This window comes from Hippopotamus amphibius, chromosome 2 (assembly GCF_030028045.1).
Source record: "Hippopotamus amphibius kiboko isolate mHipAmp2 chromosome 2, mHipAmp2.hap2, whole genome shotgun sequence".
NCBI classification, from domain to species: domain Eukaryota; kingdom Metazoa; phylum Chordata; class Mammalia; order Artiodactyla; family Hippopotamidae; genus Hippopotamus; species Hippopotamus amphibius.
Window position 1 is genome coordinate 143,174,907 of NC_080187.1, and position 18,087 is coordinate 143,192,993.

Here is an 18,087-nt window from a genome sequence, read left to right on the forward strand (position 1 = left end):
GCAACCCCTCCCTTCACTAATTAACCGCTGCTTGAATCTGCCCACTGGAACTCAGGGAAGGCCATGGAGGCTGAATGAAGGCTGTTTTCCTATAATCAAAGAAATAGGGGACACAGAAAGGCTTTGTGCCCAGGAGCCCCACGGGGCCCTGCTCCGTATCATGTGTTCAGGGTCTAGCATGGAGGGCGAGGTGCATTCAGTCCACGAGCCACTTACCACTCTTTCCCGTTGCAGAAGAGAGCCCTGGCTTGGGGTTAAAGAGGGGGGCACTGGTCCTGCCAGGGCTCGGTCTATGGCTCCTAGCCTTCTGCTGGCTTGGCCTTCTGCAGTGGAAACATGGGTCCCCCTGAGTTTGCATTCACAGAGGAGATTTGCTCACCTTTCCCAACGGTTGCCCAGTTACCAGCACAGAGGAATGGCATCCCGTGCTTCCCTCCAGCGTCTTTACCACACTGTGTTGTAACTGGTGTGTTTACGTGTCCATATCCCTGTCACGTCTGTTGAATGCTGGGACTGCATTTCTGCCATGTCTATCACCAGGGTCTCGTGCATAGAAGGAGGTAAATAAATGGGTCCACTACCTCCCCCATTTCCCACGCAGCTGGAAGTGCCATATAATATCTGGGGAGCATTCCAGCTGTAATATTTGCTAGCGGGACTTTACACACGTCGGAGCGGCCAAAGCTAGTTTTGCATTCTTACGGCTAGTGAGCCTGACGCTGGCGCTGGCAAAATAGCGCCTTCCAGGTGTCTTCGCTGACAATGAGCAGGGGCCGATGGCTGCTGGATCTCTCATCCAGGCCACATGCTTGGGCTGCAGATGGCACCAGGAATGACGTGGAAGGGCAGCACACATGCTTGGCAGTGGCCCTGAGATCCTGGGGATCGATTCATGGGGCCGAACTGGATGCAGCAAATGAGGACCCTGCTCTTTGGCGGCCCTTCTCGGGAGGACCAATGGCACCGGACTCAGAGATTGCAGTTCTTGACTGCCCAGCCCGTCCTGGTGAAATCTAGGCTAGGGGAGAAGAGCAGCCCCTTACCACATTTCTTGTGAGGCTGCATGGTGTGGTGGAAGAAAGGGATAAGGAAAATCGCTTCTAGGCTGTGGCCACTAGTTAACCAGTTACTCCTCTGGGATTCAACAAAAACAGAGGACCCAACAGGTTTGCTACTAGCTCAGGGAATAGTGAATTCGGCAGCTGCTTTGTTGGCCCAAGACCGTTTCCTTATCTCCAGTGAGAGCCACGGCACTGGCAGAGCTAGGGAGAGAAGCCACTGAGGGTGGTGGCCTTGTTAGTTGCCAGTCATGAGTATGGGGTGATTGCAGGGCAGGAAGATAGAGAACAAACCTCTTGTGAGACGGCACTTGGCTGGATGTCATGAGTAGAAACAAGGGAGCCTTGGAACAGATGCCAAAGGAACCAACAGACCCTTTCCCAAGGCCCAGTGTACACGACTTTCCCAGGCTCCACTGCCAGACACCATCACGTTAGCCTCCTCGGCTGTGGCCACCACCACGTGCCGCTACAGCCCTTGTTCCGGGAGAGGCTGTGTGGGGACCCTCAGCTGATACTCATGCAGTGTATTCTGGCCCCGGTGGCTGGGGTGCAGCATGCAGGTGCGCTGCTCTACGATACCCAGACTTTGGAAGAGATTTTCCCTTTATAGCAGGGCATCATCCGCTCCAGCTCCTCCTCTTCCACAATTGCTTGTGGCTGCATAGTGTCCAGGTGTACTGGTAGCAGCGACAAGGTACATGAGCGATGAACGCAGGATCTCCAAGGATGAGTCCCCAGCCATCAACGAGGATGGCTGCAAGACGCCTGCCCACTCTCCCTCCGTCCCTTCCCTGAGCGTGGTGGAAGGTTCCCTTTGCTATCCGCTTTCTCACCTCCTGTTCCAAAGGGTCAGGTTCCATCTACTGAGGAGGAGCTCATCTCTCACACAAGAGAAGGAGGGGACAGCACAGACTCCCTTCTCTAGGAGTCCCAACCCGCTTTCCTGCAGAAAAGCAAGAGCTGCAAAACCCCTGACACCTCTTTCTCCTGCTTCCGGTTCCTGTAAGCCATGTGGGTGGAAAGGCCGTGGAGCCGGGCCCTGGATTGGCTCTTCTCCCCTGCTGATACACCCTGGTTCTGGTCCTTGGTTTCCTTTTGCCTCTTATTGCCTGAGGTCTCCTGCTGTTGCTGCTTATGCGCATCTCTTCTAGTTTCTGCCTGACAAGACACAGCGGCTTCAGATACCGGAGAAATTGTATTCAGGAGAAAGGGGGTGCGGGAAAATGGGGATGGGGGAAGAGCAGGAAATTGATCTGTTTGGGGACTGATGGGAGAGGAAGGCATGGGAAGATGGGGAAACCTACTAAAAGAATCATTAGGAGTCTGATAGAGGGAATTCCCTGGTGGTCAGGGGTTAGGACTTAGTGCTTTCACTGCCGCAGGCCTGGCGTCAATCCCTGGTCGGGGAAGGTCCCACAAGCCGCATGCTGCAGCCAAAAAACAAACAAAACAGGTGGGAGGGAATCTCAGCTTTGTAATTCAACTATACTTCAGTAAAATTAAATTAAAAAATGTTTAAAGAAAGAGTCTGATAGAATTTATAACTCCCTTCCTCTTTCCTGGAGTGTCTGGCTTCCTCTGCACCCTGTTGAGGAGCAAGTCAGCTTCAGGCTTTGCCCCCACATAGGGGGACAGAGGAGATGTAGGGCTAAGTACCTGGCACACTCCTTTCTGGCCTTGGAGGCAGCAGTCTCCCGAAAGAGGGACACATTGTGCTTGAAGAAGGGCGCGTACTTCTCGGTGTCAGGCCCAGGGTAGATGTGCCGGTGTCCCCCCAGGTGGGAGTCCTCATAGCGGTCCTGGACCAGCATTGCTGCATGGATGGACTCATTTTGTTCTTGCCTGTGGAAACTAAACTCAGGGTGAGTCAAGGAAGGACTGAGAGAACGTTCAGTAGGGAGAGGAAGGCTAGCTGAGGCTTTGAGAGCCTCCTGCCAGCTTCATGGCCTTTCAGGACCTGCCCACCTGGCCAGTCCCACCTGTGTGTAGCCATGAAAACAGGCTTGGCTTTCAGAAATATGGTTTTCATCCTAAGTGCAATGGCTTCCTCTTGTAAACTAGCACTCCAAGTTATAATCTTTTAGGTTTCTGATTACGGAGTAGTATTTAACTACTACTCTATACAGTAGTTAATTACAGAAAATTTACAAGAGCAAAAAGAAGATAAAAACCTCTAATCTTACCATGAAGCTGGCATATTGGCTATGAGGATGAACTCTAGGGCAGGCCTTACTGAGTTTGAACCCTGGTTTTGCCACACATTACCTTGTTCTTTATTCCTTCCTTTCCTTCCTTCTTTATTTTAGAGGAAAATGGGACCATACAACATTTTTAAATGGCTGCCTATTATCCTACTGGTTCTATGATTGTACTTTTGTTTAGTAAGTCCAGTAGTTTTCAACCTTTTTTCCCCATTGAAAGACATGATTCCTAATGGTCATGTGCACAGTCCAGTCTCGTGGGAGTACCTGGGGTATTTACAGTCACACTTCACCTTCATTCACACAGACATTTGAGTGCCTACTGTGCGCCAGGTCCTCAGGATGTCATGGCAAAACTCACACACACACTGGCCTGCATATCACAATCTAAGTGGTGAAGAGTGATGCTATTACAGGAATAATCCTCACTCTATTCAAGCTCATTTTTATTTTATTGATTGACTGATTGGCTGGCTGGCTGTGTTGGGTCTTCATTGCTGCACACTGGCTTTCTCTAGTTGCGGTGCGCGGGAGCTACTCTTTGTTGCGGTGCGCGGGCTTCTCATTGCTGTGGCCTCTCTTGCTGAGGAGAATGGGCTCTAGGCGCATGGGCTTCAGTAGTTGCAGCACATGGACTCAATAGTTGTGGCTCACCGGCTCTAAAGCACAGGCTCAATAGTTGTGGCACACTGGCTTGGTTGCTCCGCGGCATGTGGTATCTTCCTGGGGCAGGGCTCAAACCTGTGTCCCCTGCATTGGCACGTGGATTCTTAACCACTGCACCACCTAGGAAGCCCCTCAAGTTCATTTTTATTGTCATTATCAAATTATACTTTAGTATCAGCAACACATTACTATGTTTGTAACCCTTCTTACAATGGAAGCAGTGGGTAAATGATGACGCCCTATTACTGAATGACTAAACTGTTTTGTGATTATAAACTTTCACAGGAAATGGTTTCTAGAGGAGCTTTATTGGAACAACTACTACAAGCAACTATATGCCAATAAATTGGATAACCTGGAAGAAATGGATACATTCTTAGAAAAATACAATCTTCCAAGACTGAACCAGGAAGAAATAGAAACCATGAACAGACCAATCACAAGTACGGAAATTGAGGCAGTGATTAAAAATCTCCCAACACACAAAAGCCCAGGGCCAGATGGGTTCACGGGCGAATTCTATCAAACATTTCGAGAAGAGCTAACACCTATCCTTCTCAAACTCTTCCAAAATATTGCAGAAGGCAGAACACTCCCAAACTCATTCTACGAGGCTACCATCACCCTGATACCAAAACCAGGCAAAGATGTCACACAAAAAGAAAACTACAGACCGATATCACTGATGAATATAGATGCAAAAATCCTCAACAAAATACTAGCTAACAGACTGCAACAGCACATGAAAAAAATCATACACCATGATCAAGTGGGGTTTATCCCTGGGATGCAGGGTTCTTCAATATACGCAAATCAATCAATGTGATACATCATGTCAACAAATTGAAGGATAAAAACCATACGATCATCTCAATAGATGCAGAAAAAGCTTTTGACAAAGTTCAACATCCATTTATGATAAAAGCTCTCCAGAAAATGGGCATAAAAGGAAATTACCTCAACATAATAAAAGCCATATATGAAAAACCAAAAGTCAACATCATTCTAAATGGGGAAAAACTGGAAGAATTCCCTCTAAGGACAGGAACAAGACAGGGGTGTCCACTCTCACCATTATTATTCAACATAGTTTTGGAAGTGTTAGCCACAGCAATCAGAGAAGAAAAAGAAATAAAAGGAATACAAATTGGAAAAGAAGAAGTAAAATTGTCACTCTTTGCAGATGACATGATATTATATATAGAAAACCCTAAAGACTCTACCAGAAAACTGCTAGCACTCATTGATGAGTTTAGTAAAGTAGCAGGATACAAAATGAATGCATTCCTATACACTAACAACGGAAGAGCAGAAAGAGAAATTAAGGAAACTCTCCCATTCACCATTGCAACCAAAAGAATAAAATACCTAGGAATAAATCTGCCTAAGGAGGCAAAAGATCTGTATGCAGAAAACTTTAAGACATTGATGAAAGAAATCAAAGATGACAAACAGATGGAGGGACATACCATGTTCCTGGAGTGGAAGAATCAACATTGTGAAAATGACAAAGCAATTTACAGATTCAATGCAATCCCGATCAAATTACCAATGGCATTTTTCACAGAACTAGAGCAAGAAATCTTACGATTTGTATGGAAACACAAAAGACCCTGACTAGCCAAAGCAATCTTGAGAAGGAAAAATGGAGTTGGTGGAATCAGGCTTCCTGACTTCAAACTATACTACAAGGCCATAGTGATCAAGGCAGTATGGTACTGGCACAAAAATAGAAAGGAAGATCAATGGAATAGAATAGAGAACTCAGAAGTAAGCCCAAACACATATGGGCACCTTATCTTTGACAAAGGAGGCACGAGTATACAATGGAAAAAGGACAGCCTCTTCAATAAGTGGTGCTGGGAAAACTGGACAGCAATATGTCAAAGAATGAAATTAGAACACTTCCTAACACCATACACAAGAATAAACTCCAAATGGATGAAAGACCTACATGTAAGGCCAGACACTATAAAACTCCTAGAGGAAAACATAGGCAGAACACTCTATGACATACGTCAAAGCAACATCCTTTTTGACCCACCTCCTAGAATCAGGGAAATAAAATCAAGAATAAACAAATGGGACCTCATGAAACTTAAAAGCTTTTGCACAGCGAAAGAAACCACAAACAAGACTAAAAGGCAACCCTCAGAATGGGAAAAAATAATTGCCTATGAAACAACGGACAAAGGATTAACCTCCAAAATATACAAGCAGCTCATGCAGCTTCATACCAAAAAAGCAAATAACCCAATCCACAAATGGGCAGAAGACCTAAACAGACATTTCTTCAAAGAAGACATACACATGGCCAACAAACACATGAAAAGATGCTCAACATCACTCATCATCAGAGAAATGCAAGTCAAAGCCACAATGAGGTATCACCTCACACCGATCAGAATGGCCATCATCACAAAATCTGGAAACAACAAATGTTGGAGAGGGTGTGGAGAAAAGGGAACTCTCCTGCACTGTTGGTGGGACTGTAAGTTGGTACAGCCACTATGGAAAACAATTTGGAGGTTCCTTAAAAAACTACACATAGAACTACCATATGATCCAGTAATCCCACTCCTGGGCATATACCCAAAGAAAACCATAATCCCAAAAGAAACTTGTACCATCATGTTTATTGCAGCACTATTTACAATAGCCAGGACATGGAAGCAACCTAAATGCCCATCAACAAATGAATGGATACAGAAGATGTGGCATATATACACAATGGAATATTATTCAGCTCTAAAAAGGGATGAGGTGGAGCTATATGTAATGAGGTGGATAGAACTACAGTCTGTCATACAGAGTGAAGTAAGTCAGAAAGAGAAAGACAAATATTGTATGCTAACTCACATATATGGAATCTAAAAATGGTACTGATGAACTCAGTGACAAGAACAAGGACGCAGATACAGAGAATGGACTGGAGAACTCGAGTTTTGGGAGGGGGCGGGGGGTGAAGGGGAAGCTGAGACGAAGCGAGAGAGTAGCACAGACATATATATACTACCAACTGTAAAATAGATAGTCAGTGGGAAGTTGTTGTATAACAAAGGGAGTTCAACTCGAGGATGGGAGATGCCTTAGAGGACTTGGACCCGGAGGGTGGGGGGGACTCGAGGTGGGGGGGGGAGTCAAGGAAGGGAGGGAATACAGGGATATGTGTATAAAAACAGATGATTAGGGCTTCCTAGGTGGTGCAGTGGTTAAGAATCCGCCTGCCAATGCAGCGGTCACAGGTTCGATCCCAGCTCCAAGAAGATCCCACATGCCGCGGAGCAACTAAGCCCGTGGGCAAAAAAAAAAAAAAACAAAAACAGATGATTGAACTTGGTGTACCCCCAAAAAAACAATAAACAAAAAAAAAAAGGGGGAAAAAAATAAAAACAGAAGGGAAAAAAAAAAACCAGAACAAACCCCATAAAGTTCCTTATGTGCTAATACGAAATAGTTCTAAAATACAGTGGTAAGTAGGGTACAGAGAGTGTGAAAGTTATGCTATTGTCTGGGTAAAAGGAGAAAAACAATTTATATAAATACATGTATATATGTGCGTTAAAGTTTTGTGAACGTGTACACATGACCCAGGGAACACTGATCGGTTCCAGGGAAAAAAACTGAGTAGCTGGAGGAGGAGGGTAGGAGAGAGACTATTCACTGTGTCTTTTGAATTTGCATACATAATACATCACTTATCTATGATATGTGGTGTATTATCGATGCAAAAAATTGTTTTTAATAGCTACTCAGCCCCAGACTGCCTTCTCCATCTAGAGAAGGACTCTTACTCACAGGCAAGTAATAATAAACGAAGATAAGTTACACAACTAAGCACACATCAAACACCTGGGGCACCTGGTTTCTCATGGCTCTTGGTGGCACTGGAAAAGCCGTTCCTTCACTCACCGCTTGTCCTCTTCTATCACCTTTCTTCTGTCACAGCCCCGGAGGTTGACAAGGGTCATGGTATTACGGAGAAGTGCATCCTTCACTTCTCGATCAAGGCATGAGTCAGTGGTGAAGCTCGGAGAGTGGTTTACGTGCCGGGAGAAGGCATTATCCATCCCCTTCCTAGACCACCTGAGCAGGTCATGATTCTTGCAGGCCCAGCTGGAGGGTCTAGGAGAGACATCCCCCTCCAGTGGCTTTAGCCAAAGAAGCTGGATGTTCTCACTTCCAAGGCCACAGGACTCTGCCACAGAGATCCCTCCAGTGTACAGGCTGCTGAGAGCAAATCAGACAGCCTGACTCTATAGCGATAGTGTCCTTACAGGCAAGGCTTACACGAGGAATGTTTGGGATCCAAGGTCTGGGTTCCTATGGTGGAGGCCAGAGACCACCAAGATTGGACTTAGCAGGTCAGAAGTGCCGATGTATTACACCTTCTGCTACATCCTATCCATCCTACGGCCTGTGCGTCCCCCATTCCATGTTCCACCAGCTGAGTACACTCCTATCCCAGGTGTCCTGTTCAGGGGCAGACCTTGGTTTTGCAAAGCCTGGGAGATGATCCTCACCTCCAGCAGCCAGGGCTTCAGTGTGTGGTCCAGCAAGATGTCAAAACCAAGGATCTCAAATCAGGCACATGTACCTCCACTCAGATATTAGGGAAAACAGGTTCGGCAGTTGTGGCGAAGAACAGAATGTGCCGAGATGCTGGTTTTGATGATGATGTCCTCGATGTCTCCCCTCCGCTCTCGGGGGTCGTAGCTGTGCTCTCGCAGCCAGGCGTTGAGTGTTGACAGCTTCCTGTGAGGCCCAGGGGTCAAAGGAAGACCAGCGGAGCCGGGCTGCAGGCAGGAGGCTCCCTAACACTAACCCTAATTCCATGCCTAGGTTCCTTGCTCTTTAAGGGGTTGCTACCAGCTTGGAGCAGGGCTTAATTATAGGGTGGGGTTTGGGGCTGCACTTGGTAGTCAGGCACAGGACAGGGGTCTGTGAAGGTTAAGCCAGCTCAACCTCCCAAGGGCCAGCTCAGTTTCATGGGCTGCTGAGACCGTGGGGCTAAAGGGCAGAGAAAGAGGGGAAAGCAGAGTAGAGCATACCTTTCACTGCCCACAGCATCCTCCCGGACCATATGCTCACTGTGTTTGTGGGTAGCATAGTTGGTCAGGTGCATGCAGACGTCATCCTGGGAAGAGAGTGGCCCTGTGGCCTCTGGCTGCTTCCACATAGTTCTTCCCTCCAGCCCTGCGTTGCCTTTTGATGACCCACCCCTCCCCAGGGTGACTCCTCTCCTCTCCCTCTTCAGGGAGGACTGTTCTGTAGGCTCCCAGGGAGGGGCGGTGTCCTTCCTGCAGGTGTGGCTTTTCTGCAGTCAACCCCCCGCCCCGCCCCCACCACGTGCTCTCCTCCTACTCCTCCTAGCCAGGTGCCCAGGCACTCCAGGTTTCACTCCTTGTTCATGGGTGACAAGCTAGCTGCATGACAAGCCCCTGTACCCGGTTTCTCCACAGAACCTCAGTACTCGTGGCAGTGGAAGAGGGTGCTGCCCTGCACCGTAGGGTTGCTGGCTGCCCTCGTTTTTTTTTTTTTTAAGGATGTTGTTTGTTAAGATTTTTTTGATGTGGGCCATTTTTTATAAAGTCTTTATTGAATTTGTTAAGAAATTGATTCTTTTTTATATTTTGATTTTTTGACCATGAGGCATGTGGGATCTCAGGTCCTTGACCAGGGATGGAACGCGCACCCCCTGCATTGGAAGGCAAAGTCTTCACCACTCGACCTCCAGGGAAGTCCCCCAGCTGGCTTCCTACAGGTGGTTGTGCCTGGGCTCCACGTAGGGCATGGTGGCAAAGCGGGCCAGGCCCTCCTCATACGTGAAGATCCGAAGAGGGTCACAGGATGTGATCAGGATGTAGATTCGCGTGTCAAACTTGAAGCCGTCAATGAGGAAGGGCTGAGAGCAGCAAACCCACAAGGGGAAAATAATAATACGGTGGTTTCTCAGTATCTGCAGGGGACAGGGTCCAGGACCTCCCCAGGGATACCACACTCCGTGCATGGTCACGTCCCTTGTACAAAATGGTGTCAACCCTGCGCATCCATGGGTTCCACATCTGCACAAACAGAGGGAGGGATGACAACTTTTGAAGTACCTACTCTGTACCATAAACTGTTGTAAGCGCTTCAAATACATAATAAGTCATTTAATTTTCACAGCAACCATATGAGATACTGTTATGTGATATAACTGAATGCATATGTCCTAATATAAAACCCTTTTGTAAGAGTGATGCCATCCACAATAAAAATAATGATTTATCCTTTAAATAGGTAATAACTGAATACATACTTTTTCTTTAAATATCACTCTCATCAGTTTCATGGGTAAGTAAAGTATATGTTATCAGTATACTATGATCTATATAGGTCAGTCCAGTAGCGAGATCAGGAACAGTGTTCCTTCAATTTTTTAAGCTGTGAGTACATAAAATGCTATGCAAGGGACAAATTTTTAAGACAATGCATATGGTGAATATATTGCTATAATCTAATATAGCATACAGCAATTGCTAAGATATATATTTACTGGTATGCAGAGAAGATAATGTATTGCATAATAATTTGACATAAAAGATAATTGGTGAAATGTCTGTAAAGGGAAAGAAATGAGGCAGATCGCCTTCCTACATTATGAACAAATGTACTGAAATTCTCCCGGTGTTCAAAAACTGGTGGGATGTTGGGGGACGCCCCAAAAGGAACCAAAGTGTTCTTTCTGTCCTAACAGCCAACGCTACCTTTGGTGGATGGTCTCACAGCCAAGTGCTTCCACTGATGGTGTCTCACGGCCAGGTGCTTATACTGAAGGTTCCGGCAGGACTGATCGTGTCTCTCCTTGCGCACCCAGATATCAGAACCATCTATCCTCCTCCCGAGAATTGAACCAACTGAACGAAGCTGAGTCCCATTATAAATGTCCCTCCCAGAATGGAAAGCTTCTCTTTTAACTTAGGTACCCAAATGAGAACATCTAACTGCATGCGAGAGCTAGGGAATAAATTAAAGAGAGATTTGTTTTTCTGATGGGTAAGAATTAAAAAGACCCCTATCTTTCTGCTTTTATCTTGGGGTGCATGAGAGATATACAAACATGTTTCCAGCTCTCTGCTCAAAGTAGAGGGTGTTCTCCACATCCAGCTGTCACCTGTCTTCAAGAAGAAAGCACGTGCACGTTCATTATCACCACTGCATTCCAGGCCGCTGAGTTAGGTGCCGTGTGGTTACACATCTCTATTCACCACACTAATTTTAAAGCCAGCTGCAAACAGGCAAATGCGTCCTTTCTAACTCTGAGCTCTAAATATTCATCAACAGTCTGCGCCTCACCTCCTCCACACGTCACAGTGCAGGGAAAGAAGTCAGTTTGTCTCCACTGATGACTGATTGGCTGGTAAAAGAACTGGATCATGCTGTCCTTGGCCCCAGTGTACCTGGTCTGGATGGAGAGAACTGTGATCACATATTTGCATACAATGAGCTAGTGCCTTCCACACCTTTCAGTATGAGGGGAACCCAAGTCACCTATGTGGACAAGCATGTCGATCACTACAAACTCTGGTACATGAAGTTTCCCAGAATTTTATTATGTGATAGCATTTCAATTAGATGTCATCAACAGGATCTCAGAAGGTCTTCAAACAATCTCCCTGGAGTCATTTTCCCAGGTAATTTCATGCCTGGGAATGAGTTCACAAACATGTAGGCGGGCATTTTTTGTTTATTTGTTTCACTTTTCTTTCTTTCTGATACTTTTGAATTTAATTTCCATGAGAACAGGAACGGAGACAATCTGGGTTTGCTTACACCATGGCACGTAATTGGGACCCAAATTTATGGTAACAACATCTTTAAGCATCTTTAAGCAGACCCTTCTGAAAAATCCCTCTGAAAGCACAACTACAGAAACTCAAATGTACACAAAGCCATGGCATTTGCATATGAGCCTTCCAGTATCTAATTAAAATAGAGGAGGGGCTGTGCTGAATGTGAGCAGGCAGTTATAGACGGAGGTAAGTTTACTTTCAGGTTATTTTACTTGGGCAGCATTGTCCTCTCCCTACTTTTTTTTTCTTCCATCCTGATTGAACAAATCAGTGAATTGAGGAAAAGTCTCAGAACGCAACACAAAGAGAAAAAGAGAGGGAAAACAAAGGTTAAATTTGTGGGGGATAGATCCAGAAGTGCCAGCATCACATGGAGTTCAAGAGAAAGAACAGAGGGCTTCCCCGCTGGCACAGTGGTTAAGAATCTGCCTGCCAATACAAGTGACATGGGTTTTATCCCTGGACTGGGAAAATCCCACATGCCACAGAGCAACTAAGCCCATCTGCCACAACTATTGAAGCCCGTGCGCCTAGAGCCCGTGCTCCACAAGCAGAGAAGCCACCGCAATCAGAAGCCAGTGCACTGCAATGAACAGTAGCCTCTGCTCTCCACAACTACAGAAAGCCTGTGCACAGCAACAAAGACCTGATGCAGCCAATAAATAAAAAATAAAATAAACAAATTTCTTGAAAGAATAGAAAAAATAACGAAGAGGCTCTATACTTGATTACATAATTGCTGACAGTTTCCTAGACCTTAAGGAAGACAGAAGTTCTCAGTCTAAAAATATTCATCAAGTTCTGAACAGACACTGTAAAAAACACAACAAGGATAAAGAGAAATTCTGCAAGTTATCATAAAGAGAAAAGTGATTCTCTATAAAGGAGTGAGAGTCAGAATGGCATCAGATTTCTGGTAGGCAATAATGGATGCAAGAAAACAAAAGCATTCAAAGTGATGAGGGACAATAGGTTTTACATCTAGAATTCTACAACCAAATTATTCATTGCTAATCAATAATCAATTGTCAACTTATAAACAATTTATGATCAAATTATCAATCAGTAATCAGTGAGATAAAGTTTTTCTTAGACGCAAAAAGACAGACACTTTACCACTCAGAGACTCTCACTAGGAAAAAACAACTACTAAAGGATATACTGAAAAAGAACTAATATAAAAGCACAACAAAGTAGTGAGATGCAAGAAGCAGTAATGGTGAAATAAATCAGTAAAGCTTATTAGTAAATCTAAATAAGGGTTGACTGACAAAGGAATGTATTTAATTATAAAACAGTAAAAAAAAAACGTAGCATTATAAACTGGTGAAAAATTCCAGACATGAGATGTGTGTGTGGTGGGGGGGTGGGGGGGCAGGGTTACAGTGATGGGATGAGGTGAGCACAGAAAAGGCTTCCAGGGAGTTTTGCTCCTGGCTAGGGAAGAATGGCTTGTTTCAGATGAATCCTCCCAGTGAGAATAAGTAAAAGTGCTGCATAAAATACTGTTTAATACATTTGAAGGCATCAGAGAATGACCACAGTAGTGAGGATTTGCAGGGCCAATATCCCAGACACAAAGGAAACCCAGAAAGGTGAGTACAATACTTGGCACCACCTTTGGTATCATCATCTCTGCTCAAGACATTTTCCATTTTACAAGTGGTGACTGAGCATCTGAGAAGCTGAACAGACCTGTCATCAGACTCAAGTGGCCGGAGACCAAACCTGGAGCTCCAGGCCCCCCAAGGGGAGGAGCGTTCACACAGCATGCAGAACTTCCCTGACCAGGGATAGAACCTGTGCCCCCTGCAGTGGAAGGCTAAAATCTTAAGCACTGGCCCACCAGGGAAGCCCTTGTTGCTATTCTTGTAAAGAAGAAACCAACATCCACAGGGTTAAATTGGTAATGTCATGTAACTAATATGCCAATAAATCTGGGGTTGATTCTAGATTTATCTGGCCCTAAAGTTCATACTGATTTCAGGAGACTGAACCTGGAAGTGGACACCTTGAAGATACTGAGTGCTCTGTTACTCAAGATGTTCAAGCTGCTGCCAGGATACTGCACAGCAGCGGTTCCTGATCTGAGCCCCAAGGGAACCATGGACTTGGATGGGAAAAGGATTACCTCTTCATTGTCACGAAGCTCTAACAGATAAACATGTAGGTCCCAACATATAGTAGTATTAGCAGTACCTGTGATTTTGTTACCATAGAAATCATAGCTGTTTTCACATGGCATGAACATTGCGGCAGGCATCTCAAAACACGCAACTATATTCACCACCATTTCAAAATCAATCGTACCAGTACATCCTATTATAGTGTGTTAAAAGAGAAGCAACTCTACTACTATATGACATGTCCATGCTTTTTATTATTTTTCAAAGGTTTGCTATTTATTTGGGGTATTTTTTTGGCTGCATTGAGTCTTCATTGCTGCTCAGTTGCAGTGAGTAGGGGCTACTCTTCATTTCAGTGCACGGGCTTCTCACTGCAGTGACTTCTGTTGTTGTGGAGCATGGGGTCCAGGGCTGCGGGCTTCCATAGTTGCAGCACTCGGGCTCAGGAGTTGTGGCTCATGGGCTCTAGAGCGCAGGCTCTTAGTTGTGGCCCAGGGGCTTAGCTGCTCAGTGGCATGTGGGATCTTTCTGGACTAGGGTCTGAACCCATGTCTCCTGAATTAGCAGGCAGATCCTTCATCACTGCACCACCAGGGAAGTCCCTATATCACACATTTAAAATTATTTCAGTAACTATTTCAATATAATTGGTTTCCAATTATACAATACATTGGAACTATGTTTTTTATATTGCCGACCTGTAATCCAATATATTTTATTTCTTCCTAGTCATGGAGTACCTCTGTGGGCGGCATACGTGAAACCATTTGGAGGACCACAGCTGCATGACAGAGGCAGAGGCCCGAGGCCCATTCTGGCAGCTGGTCTCCACCCTGCGGCACTGTCACCAGAGGGGCATCATACACCGGGAACTGAAGCCAGGGAACCTCCTCCTGGATGCCCACATGAATCTGAACATTAGTGACTTCGGCCTGGGCAACACGGGTGAGGAGGGAGGAAAGCTTGATACATTCTGTGGCAGCCTCGCTTACACTGCCCCAGAAATGTTCCCGGGGGAGAGCTACTGTGGCCCTGCAGTGGATGTGTGGAGCCTGGGAGTTGGCTGGTACACCACGGTGCTCAGCTCTCTGCGCTTTGGGGGATGATGGTTTTGGGCCTGCGGCAGCAAATCCTAAGAGACCAATCGGAAACCTGTTTACAAAAGACTGCCGTCACTCCAGTGAAAGCAGCGATGCAACGGACCTCATGAGTCATCGACTGGTGAACATGGGCCAGGAGGAGCCACTGGAAGAAAAAAGTGGGGTGGGCGGGTGAAGCAATGCTTCTGATGGCCGTGGAGGTGCTGGATTTGAATTCCATGCAGAGAACACTCACCGTTCCCTGTACCAGGTCCCATGGAGCGTGGCAGCCGGAGCTTCTTCAGTCATCTGTGGGGCGTAGAGAACACTCCCATCTTCCAGTGGACCAGCCCCAGAGAGCGCGGCAACCTGACCTCCTTCGGTCACCCATGGGGTTTATTCACAGGCTTCACTCTGCTGGAACGCTTCCTGCTGGGCAGCCTGCAGCAGAGGTGTGTTAAGATGCAGTTCCAGATTCTAGAAGCCACCCCCTTCTTCTGTTTCTGGCTGTGGCCAGAGGGAGTGGCTGGGGACACACTCTCAGGCTGCCCAGCGTGGGAGGAGCGTCCAGTGTTGGCCACACCCAGGGTGCATTTGCTTCCCTCTGGGGCTTCAGTCGTGCTGCCAGTGCTGCTGGTGGAGGAGGAGGCCCCAGGGCCACACTAAGTGGCTGGGCTGGGGGTGGCGGTCCTCTCCTCCGGGCTGGGTGGGGGACTGGCAGGCTTGCTGGTCATCTGTCCTGACTCCCAGTTTTCATGCAGCACCACCTTTTCTTCATGGTAGGCCCACCTGGAAATCAGGGTGGACACCTCACGGCTTGCAGAAGGCTCAACGTCCCAGCTACTGAGCTCCGCTGAAGAGCAGGGCCTCACCGTGCTGACAGGGATGGCGCAGACCCCACCTTGCATAGTTGAGAGCTCTCGCTGCCTGCTCTTGAGTCCTGCTAGTGGTCCCACGTCGAGCCCAGAGTCATCACCACTGTCACCCCTGGGTTCCCTTCTCGGGCTGGCCAGAGTCGCTGTTTATTTACGTGATCGTTAATAAACGCTTTTGGATCCTCCCTGCACAGAATTGGGGCTGGGCATTTTCCAGTTAGAGAAGCGGGTGGTCATGTAGGACTTGGAGTGAATCAGAACAGCTAAATGGAAAAACGACCTAAGAGAATTAGTACATTGAGTCCCAACAGCGACAGTTGCTGCACTGCAGGGCAAGTGCAGATACAGTGTACTGCCTTCCTGCACTGCCATTCCGGAACATTGTCAGAAGCCCCGAGGGGAATGTTGGTCCCTGCAGCCTGTGTTAATTATGACTGAGAGGCCCATAATAGGATAGCAAGGTCCCGTGAAGCAGCCAGTGGGCGCTGTGGTCAGGTCCCTGTGCAGCTGAGTTTCCTGCCTATCATGCAGGAGCCGGGCTCTCCCCTTCCCCCTGGGGGAGGGACTCCGATGCACATTTTTGTTCTTGTTTTTCTTGTTTTACTGTTTTTTAATGTGGGCCATTTGTAAAGCCTTTATTGGGATCTCAGCTCCCCAAACAAGGAATCGATCCCACACCCACCCGCGTTGGAAGGCGAAATCTTCGCCCCTGGACTGCCAGGGAAGCCCCTTTCTTAATTGTTTGCTGTGTGGGTGTGACCACAGGGACTGGATGGTGATCCTGGATGCTTCTACTATCAAAACACGAGATGTGTCAGCGTCACCTGGTTCCTAGGTTCAGCGAGCCCTTGAACACACGCATGACTGGAACAGGGTCTTCTTCCCGGAGACCTGTCTTTGGGGGCACGTTCCCTCGGAGGCGTCACTTCTACAGTTCCATTGCCTCTTGTGCACTGCCCTGTCACTTGGCGACTGCAGAATCCTTCACCACAAGACACAGAGCACTCTGACCACACACCCGTGAAGCAAAGAAGAAAACGACCGCAGTTTAGTAAGGACTGGTAGGACAGACTCTACAGGGTGGGCCTTCCCAAGGAAAAATTGATCCTGACATTATGGCTGTTTCAGGGCTGTCACATGTCTCTCTGGGAATGAGCAGCAGCACAGAGAACTCCCAGCCATATTCTCAGATTTTCTTTTACTCAGAGAAGCAACAGAATCACCATGCAGAGACAACCATCACAGAGATGGGACAGCGCCGTCTTCAAGGATGTAAGAGCTGTCACTCATGTGTCTTTGTACTAGAGCCAGCAGTGTGCAGCCCTCAGCACACAGCCCTTGCTGCCAGCTGTTACCCCCTCACCCCACTACCAGGCAACGGTTACCGGGAGACCACTAATGCCACTCTACCTGTCCCGCTCAGCCATTGGTCGGCACTGCAGAGGGCCCCGCTCAGCCATTGGTCGGCACTGCAGTGGGCCCCTCCCCCAAGCGAGCAACTGTCAGTGAGCCACCGTTAGTGGGGACCATTTTTTCCAGTCACGGGTGGGTGGAGTGTGGTCATCAGGTGGAGAGTGAGGTAAGAGGCAGATCCCCGCCATCTCCTCCGGGGGCCCAGGGCACAGGCTGGGGGTGGGTCCTTCAGGGCTCCAGAGCCCTGGCCAAGACTGTCCACTGTCTGCACCCTCCCCTCCCCGACCCTCATGGCAGTGGCAGTTTGCATGGGACACAGTCTGGGGGACCTGACCCCCACTGTTTGGGCGGCCTGAGGAGAATGAGGGCCAGCTGGGTCCTGGGCGCTGGGAAGGGGTGGTTACCCCGGCCCAGAGCACCCGCCCAGCACCCACTCTGGGTCCCCCCCAGTGCCCAGGCCTGGCTGAGGAGGCAGGTCTCTGGCGTTGGTCCTTACTCACCTCCTGTAGTTTCTGCTCTTAGGGGGTGCACGGGCACGTGCACCGAGTGCTCTGTGTCCTGTGGTGAAGGACTCTGCAGCCACCAAGTGACAGGTCAGCGCACAGGAGCCAATGGAATGTGCAGGTGACGCGTCCGAGAGCTCGTGACCCAAAGCCAGGCCTCTGGGAAGAAGACCCTGTTCCAGTCACACGTGTGTTCAACAGCTCGCTGAACCAGGGAACCAGGTGACGCTGACACATCTCGTGTTTTGATGGTAGAAGCATCCAGGATCACCATCCAGTCCCTGTGGTCACACCCACACAGCAAACAATTAAGAAAGGGGCTTCCCTG

The 18,087-nt window shown here is 47.7% G+C and overlaps 1 pseudogene; it reads right to left on the reverse strand.

Moving 5' to 3' along the window:
* LOC130844530 (tubulin polyglutamylase TTLL13-like) lies at positions 1 to 14,644 on the reverse strand (annotated as a pseudogene).
* Positions 14,645 to 18,087: the final 3,443 nt, after the last annotated feature.